This window comes from Callithrix jacchus, chromosome 8, assembly GCF_049354715.1.
Source record: "Callithrix jacchus isolate 240 chromosome 8, calJac240_pri, whole genome shotgun sequence".
In the NCBI taxonomy this organism is placed as follows: Eukaryota; Metazoa; Chordata; class Mammalia; order Primates; family Cebidae; genus Callithrix; species Callithrix jacchus.
In genome coordinates this window covers 88850002-88869257 of record NC_133509.1, presented here as the reverse complement: position 1 = coordinate 88869257, position 19256 = coordinate 88850002, and the positions used below count along the sequence as shown (strand labels likewise).

Genomic DNA, 19256 nt, shown 5'->3' with positions numbered 1-19256 from the left:
CCATCTCCCTCAGCGGCCTTTGCAAAACATAAGGAACTACACAGATGTAAGCTGTTGCTAACTCTCTTTCAGTATTTATTGAACACCTATGGCAGGCCCAGGGAACAAAGATGAATAAGGTTTGGTCCCTGCCCTGGAGGAGCCCATGGCTCGGCAGGGGAGGCAGTCACATCAACAACCAACTCTAACATAATGTGATAAATTCTGTCATAAAGAGATGGACAAAGTGCTATGGGAGCATGAAGGTGGGGGTAGTAAAACCGAAACTTTATCCCAATGTTTTACAACTTTTATAGTAAGGAAATATATTGTCTAAGACTTGAAGTCAAACCCTTTTGGCTGAGACTTGGCCCATTTCCCCTCATTTTGACCTCAGATTAGAAAATGATCTTTGCAGCAGGATATGGGCATGAGTGGATTGGGAGTTCAGGGTTAGGATCTGTGACAGGCGGCAAGTTTGAGGGACATGACATTTATCAAACCTTGACTAGGTCAGAGGGAAGAGTTAGAAGCTCATGAGCTGGGTGAATCAGGCAAGACCCAGGGTGGCCTAGATTCCAGAGGACAGAGGAAGGCCGGAGGGCTACATGCCAAGCCCCTACAAAGACTCCGAGTGGCACAAGGGCAGGAGGGCAGCCAGCATTAAGAACTGAGTTGATCACTGAAATGAAGGGGATAACACATAGGAAAAAGAACAAAAGGCAATGTTTATTGAAGGTATAGTGTGCTGTAGGCTCTGTGCTGACATCCATTCTTTCATTTAATCTTCACAGCAATGCTGGGAGATTGATACTTGTCTTATCCCCATTTTCCAGGTGACATGACTGAGACTTAGCGAGGTTACTAACTTGTCCCAAATAAGTTAAGTAGATGTGCTAGAGGTAGAGCCAGGGCTTGACCTCAGGACTGCAGGACCCCAAAACTCATCTCCTCCAATCCAACCTCTCATACCAGTGCTGACACAATCCCAGCTTCCAGAGGAGTGTCTCCACCTGGATATTCCACCCCAGAGCTCAGGTTTAATGTGTGAAAGTGAAAATCATGTCTCTTCTGCTCACTCTAGTTAGCATCCACATTTCTCTTTTGTTAGACTTAAGATCTCAGCTTGTTCTTTTCTCTTCTCCTTTTTACTTGCCACATCCAGAAGGTTACCAAGCTGTGTTGGCATCCAACCCAAATTTTCCATTCCCGCTGCCATGGCAGCAGTTCAGCCCCATGCTGCCTCCCACCTGCTAATTTGTCCCGTGGCTACTAGTCTCCACTGTCTCCAATGGATAAGGACTCTGCTGCCAGATAAAGCTTCTTTTAAAGCTGAGCTCTGATTACATCACTCTCCACTTCGTTGAATATAATCTGAATAATAACAATGACTTTCTTCCTGTGGACTCAAAAGAATGTTTGGACTCCTTAGTTTGTCATGCAGGGTCTTTAACAGTACTCTTCAGCCTAACTTTCCAGTGTTAAATTGCATTAAGTTCCCCCTCCTCTTCTTTTATTCTAAGCAAACTCTCCTTGAACATACTTTGTGACATCTATGACTTTATTCATGTGGTATTGATTGCTTGAAATGTGTTCTCCATCACCTCCACCTGCTGACATCCTAAACAGTTGTTTAAGATCAGTTTCCAGCACCACTTCTTCCCTGAAGACTTCCCACTTTATCCTTGTTGGAAGTGACTTCTCTTTCCTTAGGATGCCAGTGGCACTTTGTACCAGGTAAGGCAATGGGTCCCATGCTGCCCTACACCTCTATATATACTTGCCTTAACTACCCCATTAGACTTTGACTTCCTGAAGACAGGGATTTTGTCTTACTCATATTTAGGTTCTCTGTAGGCCCCCACTTGGAGAATTCAAACATGTATTCATTGAAGGCATGAATGGAGTTAGAAGAGAGTGGTAGATGAAAGAATGGGGGAGCAGAAAGAAAGCTATAGTCCAGCAGCCTCATCACATACTCTAGATGCCCCTAGAATTCCTCCGGAATCGATAACTCCAACTTCGTTATTACTAGGATTTTGTTTTAGGCTTTGCGATGCTGCTATCATGTCACATTGTCTTCTCTTTCTCAGCAAACTATTGTCTTTTTATTCTGCTTTACTTTACCAGAAATGGCCCCATCTTTTAGGATTACATCAACCTCTTTCATCACTCCAGAAACTCATTTAAACTTATTTCAGGGATTTGGATTTTATTTATTTATTTAGAGACAAAGTCTTGCTCTGTTGCCAGACTGGAGTATGGTGGCACCATCTTGGCTCACTGCAACCTCTGCCTCCCAAGTTCAATCAATTCTCTTGCCTCAGCCTCCTGAGTAGCTGGGACTACAGGCACGTGCCACCACGCCTGTATTTTTGTATTTTTTTTTTTTTTTAGTAGAGACAGGGTTTTACCACATTGACCAGGATGGTCTGGATCTCTTGATCTCGTGATCCACCTGCCTCAGCCTCCCAAAGTGCTGGGATTACAGGCCTGAGCCACTGCACCCGGTGGACTTTATATTATAAAAATATCCTTACAGCTTTCTGTTATTTACATGTGGGGAATTTAAATTTGTGATTATTTGTCTTTGTCCCATATTCCTTATTTATCTTTTTACGAAGAGCAGGGCCTCTGTGTTTCACAACTTCGGGGACACTCTTTGCATTGTAGCCTCTGCATACAGTGCTGTCTGGAGTTGAGCAGTGCTCAGCCTGCTTAACCGTATGTAGCAGCGCTGACTGTGGGCCCATGAAAATCAGGTGCACATTTGGCTGATTTGTTTTCTTTAAAAATTTTATTTTTCCATAAGTTATTGGGGTTCAGGCGGTATTTAGTTACATGAGTAAGTTCTTTAGGGGAGATTTGTGAGACACGGTGCACCCGTCACCTGAGCAGTACACACTGCACCATATTTGTTGTCTTTTATCCCTCACACCCTTCCCACTCTTCCCCACAAGTCCCCAAAGTCCATTGTATAATTTTTATGCCTTTGTGTCCTCATAGCTTAGTTCCTACATATCAGTGAGAACCTACGACGTTTGGTTTTCAATTCCTGAGTTACTTCACTTACGATAATAGTATCTAGTCTCATCCAGGTCATTGTAAATGCTGTTAATTCATTCCTTTTAATGGCTGAGTAGTATTCCATCATATGTATATACCAGAGTTTCTTTATCCACTTGTCGATTGATGGGCATTTGGGTTTGTTTCACAATTTTTCTTTTCTTTTCTTTTGTTTAATATATATTTTATTGCATTTTAGGTTTTGGGGACTTTTTCTTTTCTTTTTAAAGGTCATTGTGGGCTCATTTGGACCTGGGTATCTCCAGAAGGGTCCGATTGGAAGCCATCTGCATGCTGGTTTCTTCACCACTCACCGAGTTTTAGGAAACCAGGCTCCTGTTTGGACATCTCACCCTTGTCTGGTCAGTTCCTCCCAATGCAGAGACTCCACAGACTGCGGATATGAGAACTAGAAGCCCTGGAAACCACTCGCATATACTATATTTCACCTTTGGGTATTCAGATTGGTACTGAGAGAAGAAAATCATTGGACTCCAACAGCATTGCCAATTGTGAAAAGTTAGTTGTGGCCTTTTGTGTCAAAATTATGTGCCTGTGTAAGCCCTGGGTACAATGGTGATGGGTCCTGTGTAAACAGAAAGACAAATAACACTTTATATTAGTCTGCTACCTATGCCTGTCAAGGCACCCAACTGCCAATTCATCAGTTGACTTCTCCTTGAATAAATGTAGCAGGCAGTATAATCAGATGTTTCCGCTTCAAGCACTGGAACTGCCTACCCTATGTGGGATGCCCAGCTTTCTGAATGCCATGACAACTAGGGACGGGGCTTTCCCTGCAGGGGAGTCATGGTGTGCGATTTTCTTGGAATTCAATGTGAGTTTGAAAAGAAAAATGACCCAGAGGAGGACAAGCAAGAAGAGACAGCCCATTAGCAGCTGAACCATATGACAGAGTAAAAAGCAACTTCAGAGCTGTCAGCGCAACAGCTGGGGGAGCATGCCAAGAAGCCAGATGCTGCTGCTGAAAGACCATTTTCCACAAAGCTTGGGCCTGTGATGTTCATCTCAGCCTCATGTGTGGCCCTGGGTGCGGGGCTTTATTGCTGGATAAAATAACAAAGGTAGGGATTGGGGGGAATTGCGTGCAGGCCCAAGGGCTGACTTAGAAAGTAAAGCAAGAGACAGCCAGAGGTGGGAATCTTGTTCATTACAAATCTACCCTGGTTATTTGAAATAGGAACTCTGAATGTACTCCCTCTGAAAACAATTTATTTGGACTACTACCTAACAAGTGACATATTTTAATTTGAAGCTAGATACTAGGTTGTTGAGATTCCACTGCTAGAGTCTGCTATGGAACTTCCTGGCTTCTGTCTGTGGTTCCAGGGATATACATACATGTGAAATCTTCTGATGTTGATTATCATCCCAGATAAGTGGAATTTGTTCTCATTTTACAGATGAATGAATCAAAAAGAATCTTACTGACTTAAAGGAATGCTAAGTGGTTTGCTTAAAGTTATTTCATTTGACATCTCTAGGAATAGAACTTCCTGAGTGCTGAAGCCTTATTCTCAGCATGTACTGTTAGCCACTTACCACCAGCCTGCATTTTCTGTGGCTCTTCTCCTCTCCTTGTCTAATTACTCAGATTCACCTGTTTTCATCACCTGCACTCTCCCCTCCACCCTACTCCCCTGGGCTAACAATATAAGAAATTAATATATTTTTTCATACCCAAGAGACTACTGGAGGAATCATTTCTTGACTTCTTAAAAGAGAAAGTTTTTTGTTTTTTTTTTTTAAAGCTTATTTACTGAAGGGGCATTTCTGGAAACAGGCAGAATAGATACTTACAAAATCCTTAGGCATGGGGAAATGCTTCATTCTGCATCAGGTAAATAGAGCAGTCAGAAGAGAAACTATAGAGAACAAGTTTTATGCATTTCCTGAAGATATTGCAGGGTAAGAGCACTTTGCCTTTATGCTAGGGGAGCTGAGTTGAAGTCATTTCTAGATATCTGGTCTTGGTTTTTATTCCCCTGACTAAAGGAGAGCAGATCTGGGATCATGTCAAGTATTGGACAATCTAAGAATCGGACACCTTGCAGCCAGCATGGAGTGTGGTTCTGCTTCAGACAGTGAGCTCAGGGAGGATGAACAGAGGAAGGGCTTAATCACAAAGGTGTGGTTGTGGTTAAGGGAAGCAGCAATTATGGAAAGCCTGTAGGACTGAGAGAGCAGCTACTGAGCCCTGAGAGCTATAGCTATAGCTGGAGTTGAGGATCTGTAGCCTTGGAAAGAATTCGTCCATTCCATTGAGACCCAGGAGGAAAGAAGCTAGGGGAATAAATATCTTGACCTCACTCTCCTCTTGCCCTCTGGTCTCCTGCTGATGCCTCCCATTGGCTGAACTCAGCTGGAAGCCAGAGGGCAAAGGGGCCCAAGTCTGAGTTCATGCAGGGCAGCCTTCCTGGGTATGAAACAGGGAAGAGAAAGATGAAGAGTGGATCTGGAGGGGCAAATGGGAGACACTTGGCATAGCTGGTGCATATATTGGGAGACACTTGGCATAGCTGGTGCATGATTTACATGAACAGTAAATGATTCCAGCTCTGTCATATTGGCTATTTGGGTGCTATTCACATCTGCTTGGGTGTGGCTTGCTTTTGCACAAATAAGGAATCTTTAGGCCTAAAAAAAAAAAAACAGACTGGCTTAATATAAATCTAACTGGAAGATATGGCTCAAAATGTGGCTAGATTAGTCACCATGGGTTTTTCATATATTCAAAGTTACTTGGCAAATGTATTTTTTTACAATGAGATTAGAGAGACACTTATTTACTATGTAAAAATCACCTCAGCCCATGGACAAGAACTGGAAGGAAAATGATGAGATTAAAAGCAAGTTCATGGTTCATGGTGGGAGTGGGGAACTTTTCCCTAATTTCCTTTGTTGCTATTTTAATATGGTTTCAAAATATATTTTAATATAGTTTAAAAGTAGAAAAGAAGCCACTAGTCCCCCCTAGATGAGTTTGTTTAGGTTTCTGGACAATTATACTGGCTATACCAAGTATCTTAGGTAAGAAAGATTTTAAACATCAATGTTTCTTGCTTGAGTCTTGGAAACTTAAATTAAAATCCATGTGAGGCTCATTTTAATAAAGCCCTCTAGGTTTTTAAGCATTTTTTTTTTACCCATAATTACTTCTGTTTTCTTTATAAGCAGTTTTACGGGGAGTGGAGGGGAGGTATTTTCCTTTACCCCTTCGAGTATCTTCATGCCCAGTTCCCAGGTCACTGTGGATGCACAGAATGAGACCCAGTCTCTTACTTGGCTTCATCAAAATGGGACATTCTATGCTCTGAGATCTGTCTTTTCTTTTGGGAGGCACAGGGAGAAAGGTTGTGATTACTGGGTGTGGGGCAGGGAGCCAGTGCTTTTTATCAGATTATTGCAGAGAGCAAGAGCCTCTCCACACTTACCTCTTCCCTGATGAGGAGGCTGCTGGGTGTCACGAATATTGATCAGCGTACAGAGACCAAATGTCAGACACTGTTTCTAGCACATAACCCTGAGAAGCAGAGACAGGCGGCTTTCCTACTCCTCTTTCTAACCACAACTGCAAACCTGACTCCAATATCTGTGGACTGTCATGAAAATGTACCCTGAGAAAAATGTTTTAGTTGAAAAGTATTGTTTCTGATCTCATAGACTGTGACCAGTTGACAAGTTATCTGAGCTGAACTGGCTCAGCGGCCTGGCTTCCAGATGTGAACCGGGAGTTTGGTTTTTCATTCTTCTCCCACCACCATCTGCCCAACAAAGACCAATTTTTTTTTTTTCCCAGAAGAAAGAAGTAGCTGGCTGGTTCCTGGCATCTATTTGATATCATCAGGTAGGGACTGTATCTAAACAGAGTTTTATTTCTGTGGAATAGAGATACCTACTGTTTTATATAAACTGTGGCAGGATAGTTTTCTGTGTTAGCTTAGTGCAGTGAGTCAGTACAGTCTGAGTCAGGATTTATCAGCTTCCAGATTTATGCCAAAATTTAAACATTAAAAAAGACTAACAGGACTAACAAGTAAAGTTTATTTGACTAAGCGGTTGCTTGGTATTCTCATCCTTGATGAGATTTAAAAAATTTTTTGAGACAGGGTATCACTGTGTCACCCAGGCTGGACTGCAGTGGTGTGATCTCAGCTCACTGCAACCTCCACCTCCTGGGCGCAAGTGATTCTCCCACCTCAGCTACCCCCCCGAGTAGCTGAGACTACAGGTGCACACCATGCCAGGTTGAAAAACAATTTTTATGTCTTTTGTAGAGATGGGGTTTCATCATGTTGCCCAGGCTGGTCTTGAACTCCTGCGCTCCAGTGGTCCGTCCGCCACAACCTCCCAAAGTGCTGTGATTACAGGGGTCAGCCAAGGCAACTGGCCTCCTCCTTGGTAAGAAATTCAGAGTTGTCTGAAACATCTTGAACATCAACTGTGCACATGGGTGGAGTCTAAGAAGACAAAGGATGGGCTCAAGCCCCAGCGAAGCGGGTGGCAGGAAACAGAATTGAGAGGCCTGGCTGTGGATCCAGAGTATCTCATGGGTTGTGTAAACAAGCCTACAGACTGTAGACAAGTCCCTTCTGCTTCTGTGTCAGCTTTCCAGCCCCTTTAAGAACTGGATTTTATTGTCCACATGTATATATTCTAAGCAGCAGGCCATGTGTCCATGTGGAGATGTCTCTACGTTGGGGTTTGAAGATTCAATTTAGGTTCAAAGCTTTCCCTTTAAATAGTCCAGTGAACTAAAGACAAGATAATGTTCTCTTCTTTCTGAAGCAGTTTGGAAAAAAAAAAGAAATGGATTTTTCTGTTTCCTTTTTTAATTTTCAAAAAAGCATACTAATTACTTACTCTGTCAGATGCTTGTGATGCTTAAATGAAAAGCATATCTGAAAACCTTAAACTATGATTGTTTTTATTCAAATTATCTATTTTAAAACTAGATTCTTTTCAGGTCCCTCTAGTCTCACTTCTTAAACCTTGAAATATAGAAAATGTGAACTCTAGGAAGGAAGCCCTGAAGAGAGTGTGTGAGACTGAGGGTCAGGAAAGGCATGCAACTCAACATCCTGACACTGGAAGATGCACAGAGTTTGTTGTGTCTGCAAAAATGACCTTTTCGAGGCACAGTCCACTCCATGTAGTTTCGTAAGGGTCAACCCTGAGGCCCAGACCATCAGAGGTGATGGAAGTCCATTTTCCCCAAAGGTTTCAGTTGCCCCCAGGCCAGAGTCAATGGACAAGTGCCTCCCACACTGGACTTTTTCTCAGGAGTATCTGAGGAAGAACTCCCTTCAGCTCTGCTTTGTTGCCATAGCTGTGCGGTGAAAGACCAGATTGAAATGCAAGGACAAGATGAAAACAATATGAATTGTTTCAAAATTGGAGACAAATGTAAACTAATATAAAAATAATAGCACTCCCTTGACCCTGTACCTTTGAGGTTTCCAGGGCCTCAGAACTCTCTAATGTATTGTTTCATGGTTTAATCTGCTTTGTATTTCTGAGTTTAGCAATGCTGGGAGAGTGGGGTCCAGGCCTCCAGGAACTTACACAAAGGACAGAAAACGAGGAATGCTTGGCGACATTAAAATTTTAAAATATTTTATGTTCTCGTATCCCATCATGAAAAAAATTATCCCACACTTGAAAAAATTTATACAGAAAGACTTTTCAAATAAATTAGTGTATGTATATACGTATTATATACATGTCACTGTTTTAGGATGGATTTTGCACATCACATTAGAATAATAGAGAAAATGTAATAGTAGTAAAGTGCAGTGGGGACTTAAGGTTGGTGATTTTCCTCCTTCTTCCTTCTGTTGCAGACTTTTTGCTTCTTAGTTCAGCTAAAATTGGTTTTTTGTCACACAACCAGGAAACATTGGGAACATTAGGAACGCAGATGCATTGAAGAGTGAGTAGAGTGAAATTTATTGGGTGAAAAGAAAAAGAAACCTCCCAGCAAAGCGAGAGGGGGTCCTGCTAACAGGCCCCCCCATCTCACAGATGGATTCCTGGACACCACAGATGAGCCAAAGAGGCCAAGCCCTTCGTCCTGCACAAGGCGTGGCTTCCCGTGACTCTACCTTGTTCTTCTGGTGTGCAGGCGTGTTAGAGATTCTCCGGGGACCCTCCCCCTAATCTGCCTCCTGCATCTGTCACTTCTTTCAGGATTTCTAATGTAAATCTGTAAGATAAACTTAAGGGATGGTAAAAAATTTTTTGATGCTTTAACAATTTGGAAATGAGACATATGTTCATCGTAACTTTGAAATTCAATTCATTGTGTGAATCAAGCACCTAATAAGTGCCAAGAAAAAAAAATAAGTACACAACTCAGTTCTCATTCCTAAGCAGCTTACAGTCTTGTCAGAGGTGGTTAGAATCTGGGCAGGGTGAAGCCTGGACACAAAACCCGAGCTGACAGCAGATGCACAGTGACATGTTGAGATGACATGATGCATGTGTGTAAATACAAAAGTGACCCAGTGATGCTAAGAGGGAAGGAATGCCAGAAGTGGAGGCAGAGAGGGACCACAAGGCCTTTGGGGAGGTTTTCTTCCCCTTACAGAAAGGTGTCAGGAGAACAGTTGTTCACTGCTAGGCTTGGCACATATGGAGGCCAAAGAGAGAAGCAAATGGTGTGAGCCACATTTCCTTCCTCCCTGGTGGAGGATGGTAACAACTGGAAAGACTTTCATACTTTGCTCCAGGAGACAACAGACCGCACTGATTTTCAGTGAACACATCATCAGGCTACCAGAAACTGTGACCGGATCCCAGGCTTCCAGGAGTCCATGGCTCTAGGAGACCATAAGCTGTGAGAGGACAGCAACTCAAGTGTTTTTGTTTATTCTCCCTGGATTCCCACAGTGGGGCTTTGCTTGTGGCCTGTGGTTGATTTCAGCTAGTTGAATTGCATTAGTTCTGATGCTACATTTTAAATGTGGGGTCCTGGGATCCTTCCCATCTTTCAGTTTAAATGTCATCACTCAGGGAGGTCTGTCTGGATTGCCCGACCTAAAGTGATCACAACCTCCCTTATTCTTCAGCACAGCATCCTATTCATTTCATTTATGGCACTTTTCACATACTGTTTATTGTGCTTACTAATTCTGATGAAGAGAGAAGCCCTCTACAACAAGACAGTATTATATGTCAGTAGTTTTGGAGAAAGAAAGTTAAAGTGTCAATAGGTTTTTAGCTCTCTTTGCACATAGCCTTCTGGAAGTTTACTTATGTTTGACCATAGGTCTGCTTCCCTTCCCTTACCGAGTATCGCAAGGTCTCCTCTTCTCCACCTGAGTGACTGGACCCCAAAGCCTTTCTCTGAGTGGTACTCAGAGCTCTTTGGAGTAATTTTGAGGCAGCCAGGCACTGGGGTGTGGTGGTCCCAATCTCTAGGCAGTGCGTACTCTTGTCTGTCTCCGAAAAGCCCGTCTCATCAATGACAAGAATGTATTTCAAATTCTGAGTCTATGGTTTCTTTCTTTCCACTTCAAGAAACCTGGTATTCAGTATCTGTTTCTGTTGCTGGATTGGACACCCATGAGGGCAAGGACCATGTCTGCTTTGCTCTTCATTATATTCTGAGGGTGCAGCATAGTATCTACCCCACACCAGCTTCTCAGTCAATATTGATCATTGCTTCTTCCAATTCCTACCAGGCACATTTGCCTCCCCCATCTCCCAACACCTGTTTAGCCCACCTGAATGTCCTGAATTTGAAGGGTAAAAAGGGAGTAGAGGTAGAGCAACTTCTTCTGGTTCTTCTACTAATTGGTAACAAGCTTTCTTTTGGGGGGTTTGGGGAAACAGTGGAGGAATACAAAAATTCCCAAGAGAGTCTTTTCCTTCCTCTCTGTCCCCAGCATGCAATCCAACTATTGCATTTAGCCTAGTGGCTATTTTTTTAAATCTGCCTGTGCTCCTCTGGAAGTCTCTCGCCCTATGTGGGCCGTTCTTGTTCTTGGATGCTTGGATTGCTCTTTATCTACTCGCCATCTGTGTAAGGGGATCCTGCCAAGATGATCAGATGTGAACTCAGCGCCAGAAACATTTTAATTAATTTATGGTGATAAAATGCGAAAAGAAAACCATTGAGGAAAGCTTGGGCCAAAGAAAATTAAACATAAGAGGAAACAGAGAAACTAGGGCCGTGCGGTTTTGGAAGTGAGGGCCTGGTTGGCAAGGAAGCCAGCAAACTCTTTCTTTCTCTTGCCCTCTTCTCTTGTTTAAGCAACACTTCAGAGGACCTTGTGTCAGGGACTAGAGGGAACCAAGGAGATCACTGAATAGCCTATCAGCCTGGACTTCTTGATTAGGGCACTTGAACATGGGTGCATAGGAAACATTGAGAGCAAGGCTGTAGGGTTGCAAGCCTCCCTCTATCAAGGGCAGCCAGTGTACTCAGGTGAGCAGAAGGGTAAAGGTTCTTAAGCTGCAGCTCTGAAAAAGCATCAGCATGTGTCTAAAGAAGTCGCTAGAGTAAGTTTGATTTCATTGCAGTCTGGCTTGCAGTACTTAGGGTAACATCTATACTGAGAAAATCCAAAAGAAAACTAATATTAGCTAGTTTTGTTTCTCCTAAGACAGCAACAGACCAGCAATGTTTATTTGTAGGCTCCTGGGTCTTTTGACTTATTTGAGATGTCAATTCAATTTAGTTTTCCTTTCTTTTTCTTCTTTTTTTTTGTGTAGGAAATACCTACTGAGGGTTGAAAAAGACAAACTTCTCAGTTAGTCCTTCCCATCGAATTTTAGAATAAGACAAAAGAAAATGCTTGGGAACCAGCACACAAGAATTTGGTCAAAATAAGACATTATTTAACTAATTAAATAATTTAGTTTCTAATTCATTTGGATATCACATATTCCTATAGATTTGATGGTCTCAATCTAACTGGTGCAATTAAAAAAATAGACTCTCGAAAGCAACTGGGAGAAGAATACAGCAGTCAAGGGGAAAAAAGGGAACACATTAGCTGAAGACAAAGAAACTAGAGAAACTTCTCAGTGACTTGAAGGAATCTATAGCACACATTACCTATTTGTCTTAATTAAGAGGGAACTATGTAAAATTGAATAAATAAATTTATGTTGAGCTTAGCAGTAGATTATTTATACAGCTGATTTAATAGGATAATAGAATTTTAGAGCTGTAAGGCTTCATACCATGTGTCTGAATCAGAACTGCCTAGAGAAGTTTTTCTTCTTTTTTTAAAAAATGTGTAGGATTGGGCTGTACTTGCTAGAATTTATGGGGTTGGCCTTGGGATGTGCATTTTGGAAAAGGTAGCAGGAGACTCTGATATGCATTCCCATGCATCCATTCATCACTTATGGAGTGCGTGCCAGGGGCCAGATACCATGGTGGGTGCTGGGAGAAAAAAGACATGGTCCCTGTCCTTATGGATGTACATTGCATGAGGGTAATATGTACCTTTTTATTTTCAGCTAAAGCCATGATTACTCAGAAAGTTCAGTGGCCCTTCCCCAGATCACTCAGTTAGGTGGTGGTAAACTGGAATGGAACAATACCCTAATTTCCCACTTCTTATTTCCATATTCTTTCCACTAACTACCCTTGCAGATTTTCTGATTATATTTTGTTTAAGCTTATACTGATATTCCAGTTGTACTGGAAGAAATAGCTGGGTCTAGATTTTAGGTTCAATTCCTTGCTCCACTACATATAAGCTTTTTGATATTGAGCAGGTGAATAACTTCCAGCAATCTTGATTTCTGTATTAGTTTGTTTTCATGCTGCTGATATAAACATACTGAAGACTGGGTAATTTATAAAGAAAAAGAAGTTTAATGGACTCACAGTTCCATGTGGCTGGGGAGGAGGCATGTCTTACATGGTGGCTGGCAAGAGAGAGTGAGAGCCAAGTGAAAGTGGAAACCCTGTATAAAAACATCAGATCTCTTGAGACTTATTCACTACTAAGAGAACAGTATGGGAAAACATGGGAATTATGGGAGCTGCAATTCAAGATGAGATTTGGGCGGAGACAAAGCCAAACCGTATCAGTTTCCTCATCTGTAAAACAGAATCATACTTACTACACACAGGTGGAGAGTAAGGATGTGAATATTTGATGAGGTCACATAAGCAAAAGAAGCTAGTCCACTGTCTAGCACTTTGGGAGATCTCAATTAGTGGAAGTTCTTTCGAGTTTTTTACAGGAGGTAACACCCCCAAAACTTACTGGGGCTTGTTGGGGTGGGGCATGTGGGGAGCCATCCTGGATACTGGCAGAGTGGCCAAGGGTGGCCTTACCCTTTGGAATAGGTCAAATCAGTGTGGGTCCCCTTGACATCAGCTGAATTCTGCCATGTAAGCAGCAGTGGTGTGCTTAGGATGCCCAGGGCTAGTCACCAGAGTTCACAGCAAGGCACTGGAAGCCTTTCTAGAGCAAGTCAGAAATTCAGAGCTAGCACAAAGCAGGAAATGAGAGGGAGCAGGCAGCCTGGAGACAAGGCTTAGAGTGCAGTGGCAGTGATTTCAGAAGACTCCCGCTAAATGCTTTCTCGATTTCCTGTGCAGACCTGTCAGCTTTGCCCTAGGGGCATGTTGTGGTTACATTCCCAGGTTGCCTGCTGCTGGACAGCTCAGCTTCCTCTGCCACAGCCTGAGTTTTCAGTGAGTTTCCCTGCCAGGACAGAAGTCACCACCCAAACTTGTTCCACATACCAGCACCAGATAATGGGACTGAGTCAGAAAGAAAGAAATGAGAAGAAATTGGATGGATCAAGGTGGAGGCATAGGTACCATAGCAGCAAGAATTAGATTTATAATGTACTTCTCCAAGCTTTTTCAAATCTTTATTATTTAAGAGAACATATGACCCCTTCTAGGTATACAACCCAGAGAAATGTATATATGGGTTCACCAGAAGACTTATAAAAGAATGTCCAAAATACCAGTAGGTGTAATAGCCCCAAACTGGACACTACTCAAATGCTCATTAACAGCAGGATGGATAAATACATTGTGTTATAATCACACAACAGAACGTTATGCAGCAAGGAGAATAAACAAACTGTAACTACATGAAACAACATGGTTAACTATCACAAACAAAATGTTAGTACAGGAAGCCAGATGTGCAAGAGTACATACAGTGATTCCATTTATATGATGTTTGAAAACAGGTAAAACTTACCTATGATGCTAGAAGTCAGGATAGTGGCTACTTTGGGTCGGTGATAGTGACTGGAGGGACATCCAAACTAGGTTTCTGGGAGTGCTGGTGATGTGACGTGCTGCTGCTGCTGCTGCTGCTTCCTTTTCTTTGAGGCAGCGTCTCACTCTGTTGCCCAGACTGGAGTGCAGTGGTATGATCTCAGCTCACTGCAGCCTCCATCTCTTGGGTTTAAGTGATTATCCTGCCTCAGCCACCTGAGTAGCTGGGATTATAGGCACATGCTACCATGCCCAGCTAATTTTTGTATTTTTAATAGAGACAGAGGGTTTTGCTATGTTGGCCAGGCTGGTCTTGAACTCCTGACCGCAAGTGATCTGCCACCTCGGCCTCCCAGAGAGCTGGGATTACAGGTGTGAGGCACTGCACCTGGCCCAATGTGCTTCTGTTTGATGTGGGTATTGGTTGCATGGGAGTATATGGCTGGAAAATTTATTGAGATGCATGCTTATAATTTGTGTCTTTTTGTATCTATATGTAGAGCATCAATGAAAAAAGAACATGATAATGTCTCTGCATCCTTATCCTCATAGATTGCAGCCTAGAATGGTAGTCTGCACTGCGGTTTTTCCATGAGTGAGAGTTAAGTAATACTCAGCCATTTTCCTATGTCTGGCCCAAAGTAGGCCCTCAAGAAATACTTGCTGAATAAATGAAGAATGGGTGCTACAGCACAGTTCTAGACAATCCTGACACCAGGCTGCATTCTTGCTCTAGATGATGGGAAATAAATTAGATTGAGAATAAATTTTGTATCATGATAATAAATCTTTCTTTTGTTGTTTAAAAAAAAAGAATGGTCATAAAAGCTATTAGGTAAGAACTCCAGGAAATTAAAAAAAGGCCTCATAGGGACATTTCTATTATCAGAGATTGTCCTTATCTAAAGCATTGTGGCAGACATTTAGGAGGGAAGTCTCATACCTCCTGTGCACCATCTGGCTTAAATCCACATGTGCATGCATGCAGGTGTCCTCACTGGCAGTGGAAAGCAGCCCAGACGTACGGTGATGGGGGCCTCCTTGTAAGGAGCAATTCCTCTATTCCACAGCCCCTGGGAGGCCTTCATCAGGTTCAGTTCAGCTGGATCTTTGATGTCATCTCTGTGTGAATGCTACATGATCATTTTCTCTTGGTCTTTGATGAACAAAATGTGAGGGGAGATGTTTGACCTAGGGGCACGGCTTGTGGCAAGACAGGAAGTGCCTCATCTTGTTGGGGTACATAAAAGGGCAATTAAAGGGTACCGCTAACTGGTACACGCCTACTCTCGGGTCTGCCAAGACTCTTTCAGGAAGTGTGACGGCATGAGCACAGAGCTGCAAAGAGGGCGGATCTGAGGCAGTGGCTACTCAGATTTCCCCACCTCCAGCCCGAGTGGAACCTTATTCAGTCCTGCACACCCTCTAGCCAAACCCGAAAGTCAGGAGGCCAGAAGTGTCGAGTGTTTGAGGGACCGCTTAAGCTACATAAAAGGCTGGATGAAGTCATTTTCCCATTAGAAGATTGTGGATGGGGAATATACAAACATCCATTCCAGCGTAGACCCAGTCTTGTCCCCATTAAACTTGGATTTTGCTTCCTTTTTTAAGTCCCAGGAAATATTATGCTGCAGAAGTCAAATCCAACAAATAGTACAATATTAAGAAATGTGTGCCTTTTGAAACCAGCTTCCAAAGATGGGACTCTTGTCTGTAGACAGCTGCCCTTCCCTTGGCCCCAGTGAGATGGATCAAGAAGCCTTGGTTTTAGGTTAGCGACTTCAGAACTGGGTTCTTTACCCCAGTGTTGGGTGGTGGTGAGCTAACACTCGGATGGAACCCCAAGGCCTCTGCCTGGGGTCTCGCAGACACCTGCTTCCCTCTAATGAGGAATTTGCCTAATCAGTTCAAGTAACATGGGTATCTTTGTTTTGCTCAAATGTCAAATATCAATGACATTTTCTCAGACATGAAGGGGTCAAGCCTGCTTTCCAAGGGCAGTCTTATTGAGAGGGTCTTGTGGAATCCAATCAGAGGATTGGACAACCGGCTCTTGGTGCTCGGGTCTGACGTCTCAGCCCTGGATGTCATCCTTAGAGGACAGCCATCTTTAGAATAAGAGTTGTTGTGGCCTCTCCTTATGCACTGCTGAGGGGCTGGGGAGACCAGCCTGAGGGGACAGGGCTGGGTGAAGTGGAGGGGAGCAGAGCTGGGAGGACAGTTGGGAAATGCAAGCTTTGGAACTGCCAGAATAGGCTGAAAGATCCTAGGTGTTGAGAACAACCAACAAACATATAAAATCAGCATTAAGCCCTGGCTCTGGTACTGATAACCCTTCCCTGCTTCTGCTTCTAATGCTGCCACCTCTAGATCCATTTTTAGGGTGACAAAATGGCTTCCCTTTTATCTATTTGAGAGAGAGAGAGAGAGAGAGAGATTGACAGAGAGACAGAGAGAGATTGGTTGTAAAAATCCCTGCAAATCTCACTATGTGAACTTGGGTAGGTGAATTGTCATATAGGTCCTTGAGACTCGATTTTCTACTCTGCTGTAAAAGGAAGGAAATCGGACTTTCTAATCTTCAAGGTCCTCTTCTGCATCAAAGTTCTGCATTCCATAGCATCTTCCAAACAGCTTCCCAGGGAGGCGTTTTCACCAGAGGCTAAAGTTAAAATCCAAATATGTTTCCTGTGAAGGAGAGTGTTGTAAGCCTCATTAACACTAACATCTCAGGTCGAATGTGTTTTCCAGATATACTTTATACATTGAGGATCCAGGATACAAGTTTGGCTCATTTATACTGGAGGAGAAAGAGAGGAACACTCTGGAAAGAGCGAACTGACGAAGGAGTTCAGGATTGAGTGACATTCTGTGGAGGTTGCTCTGCCCACAGTTTTATGTAAAAGATTATTGGAGGGAAATGCTAGGATTCCAGAGGCAGGATTTCTTTACTTATGTAACTGGCCCAGGAAGCCAGAATCCTCCAGGATCCACTGCTGGAAACTGAAGGCAGTCAGACTTTGAGATGCACCCCCAATCATGTCCATCTCCTGGTGCCTGTACTTTTTTATAATCACTCCCTTTTCTGTGTGGGCTGGACCTGGAATCTCAAACTTAATTCATGTAAGGGTGGGAAGGGTCTATAATATATTTGTTGTTATTTCTATATATACAATGTACTTGAAATTTTACCAATGAGAAACTATTTCAAACATTAATTATCCTAGTAAACAGGGTACTATTTTTGTTTAAAAAACCCAACAGCCTATTTCTGACATTGAATATGTGAATTTACATAAGTGGATTTACTTAAGTTTGGTTGACATATGGATTAGAAACATTTGTAGTAGCTGCCTCTGGAGTAAAGGTTTCCTAATGAGGATTTCTGCTGACCACTGCAGGTCTGTGCATTCTTGAGTAGAATGCCTTTCTTGAGCTCGGGCAGTCCAGCCCCAGAGTTACAGCGGAAACCAGATTACAGACACATACATGCAATGCCCCCTGCGCAAGCTGAACTATGTTAAAGCAGATTATGTTATGGCCAAGTAGTAAATAAGGGTAGGTTTGCAGAAGGGTCATAATTCTTGTTCACATGGATAGCCAAACCCTTAGTCTTTGGTTTATCTTTACAATTATTTATTTCTTGCCTTCTCATTCTCCATCTGGTGCCCTGGAGTTTTTCTGAGTTCTGATGGGAATAAAAAGGATGATTATAGTTCCCTACCACTCCAAGCAGGGTTGAGAAAAGAGTCGAGGGGTAGAGGGAGGGCCTGAGGTGGTGGAGTTGTTCCCACAGCCTTTGGATCACCAAGGATCCTAGGGCCATGCTGTTGGAGGTTGTACGTGGCAGCAGCCATGGCTCAGATGTGGTGGGTGTCCCAGGATTTCTGCCTGTGCCAGGCAGCTGGTCATGGTGCCCTCCATCTTATAAAGATACTGTTGGACTGGGCCACCTGAGCACATCAAGAATGGTCAAAGACACTCTGGGGCTGCATTGCCCTGGCTCAAGATCCCATTAATGTTCTAAAAATACATAGCCATAACCAAGTATAGCACTGGTACCTACATTCTAACCACTGTCCTTTTAGATGCTCTGCCCGACACCTTTAGAGATGCAGCTGCCAGTTTTATATTGAAGGTCTATAGGCTTCATTGTCCTTGGAGGGCAGTTTGGTGACCCAAGGCAGCAAACTTCCTTACTAGATGGAATTTGGGGATCTAGGCCTCAGGGAAGGTATTCCCTAGAAGCCCCTCATCAAACTACTATTAACTTGGTAGACAATGGAAATCAAGTATATTAGATTAACAAAATTTGCAAAATAAAAAGTAAATTGATCATAAGGCCATGACCTGTTTTCAGAACTGTTTCTTTTTCCAGTTTTATAGGCAATGGCTGGGAGCTGTCTACCCTAAGGTCTTCATCCACCCCGTCCCCACTGTCCTCAGCCATTCGTGAACATTCTGCCTTGCCTTATGGTTATTTATTCCCTTTCCTCTTGCAGACCAGAGTTTTTAAGCTAACTTTTTAGCATGTGCACTGTGGGTTTGCCACATGTGGGTGGCATAGCTGCCGTGCAGTGGCTCATGGGGCTTTCCAAGAGGCTGACAACACCCATGAAGTAGGATTTGTTCAATGAGCAGACATGGCGCTGCCCTGTGGGAGTGCCCCCAGTCTCTCGGTCCCTCACTGGACAGGATTCGCTTGGACTGTGCCCATGGAAAGATGTGTTCTTTCGGGCTCCTCTCCTCCAGGCTGAGTTTATGCTGACCAAGCTCCAATTGTATTTTGCTTTCTAGCCCGCCTGGGTGGGTAAGAAAGGAGCAGGTTTCTTTTGGGTGGGGAGGAACATTCCTTTCTTCCTGTGGGGAAAGTGGTATTTATGTTTCTCAGAAAAGAACTTCCCAAAGAATAACATATTGCTATATGCTTTGGATGTTTGGGTTAAAAAAAAAAAAAAAAGAACAATTTAAGCAATCTATT

The 19256-nt window shown here is 43.1% G+C and overlaps 1 pseudogene across 10 annotated transcripts in view; it reads left to right on the top strand.

Annotated features, from left to right (window-relative positions):
• LOC118144943 (keratin, type II cytoskeletal 8 pseudogene) overlaps positions 1–19256 on the top strand; it is a 376247-nt pseudogene that overhangs the window by 74475 nt on the left and 282516 nt on the right. The window lies entirely within an intron of this gene.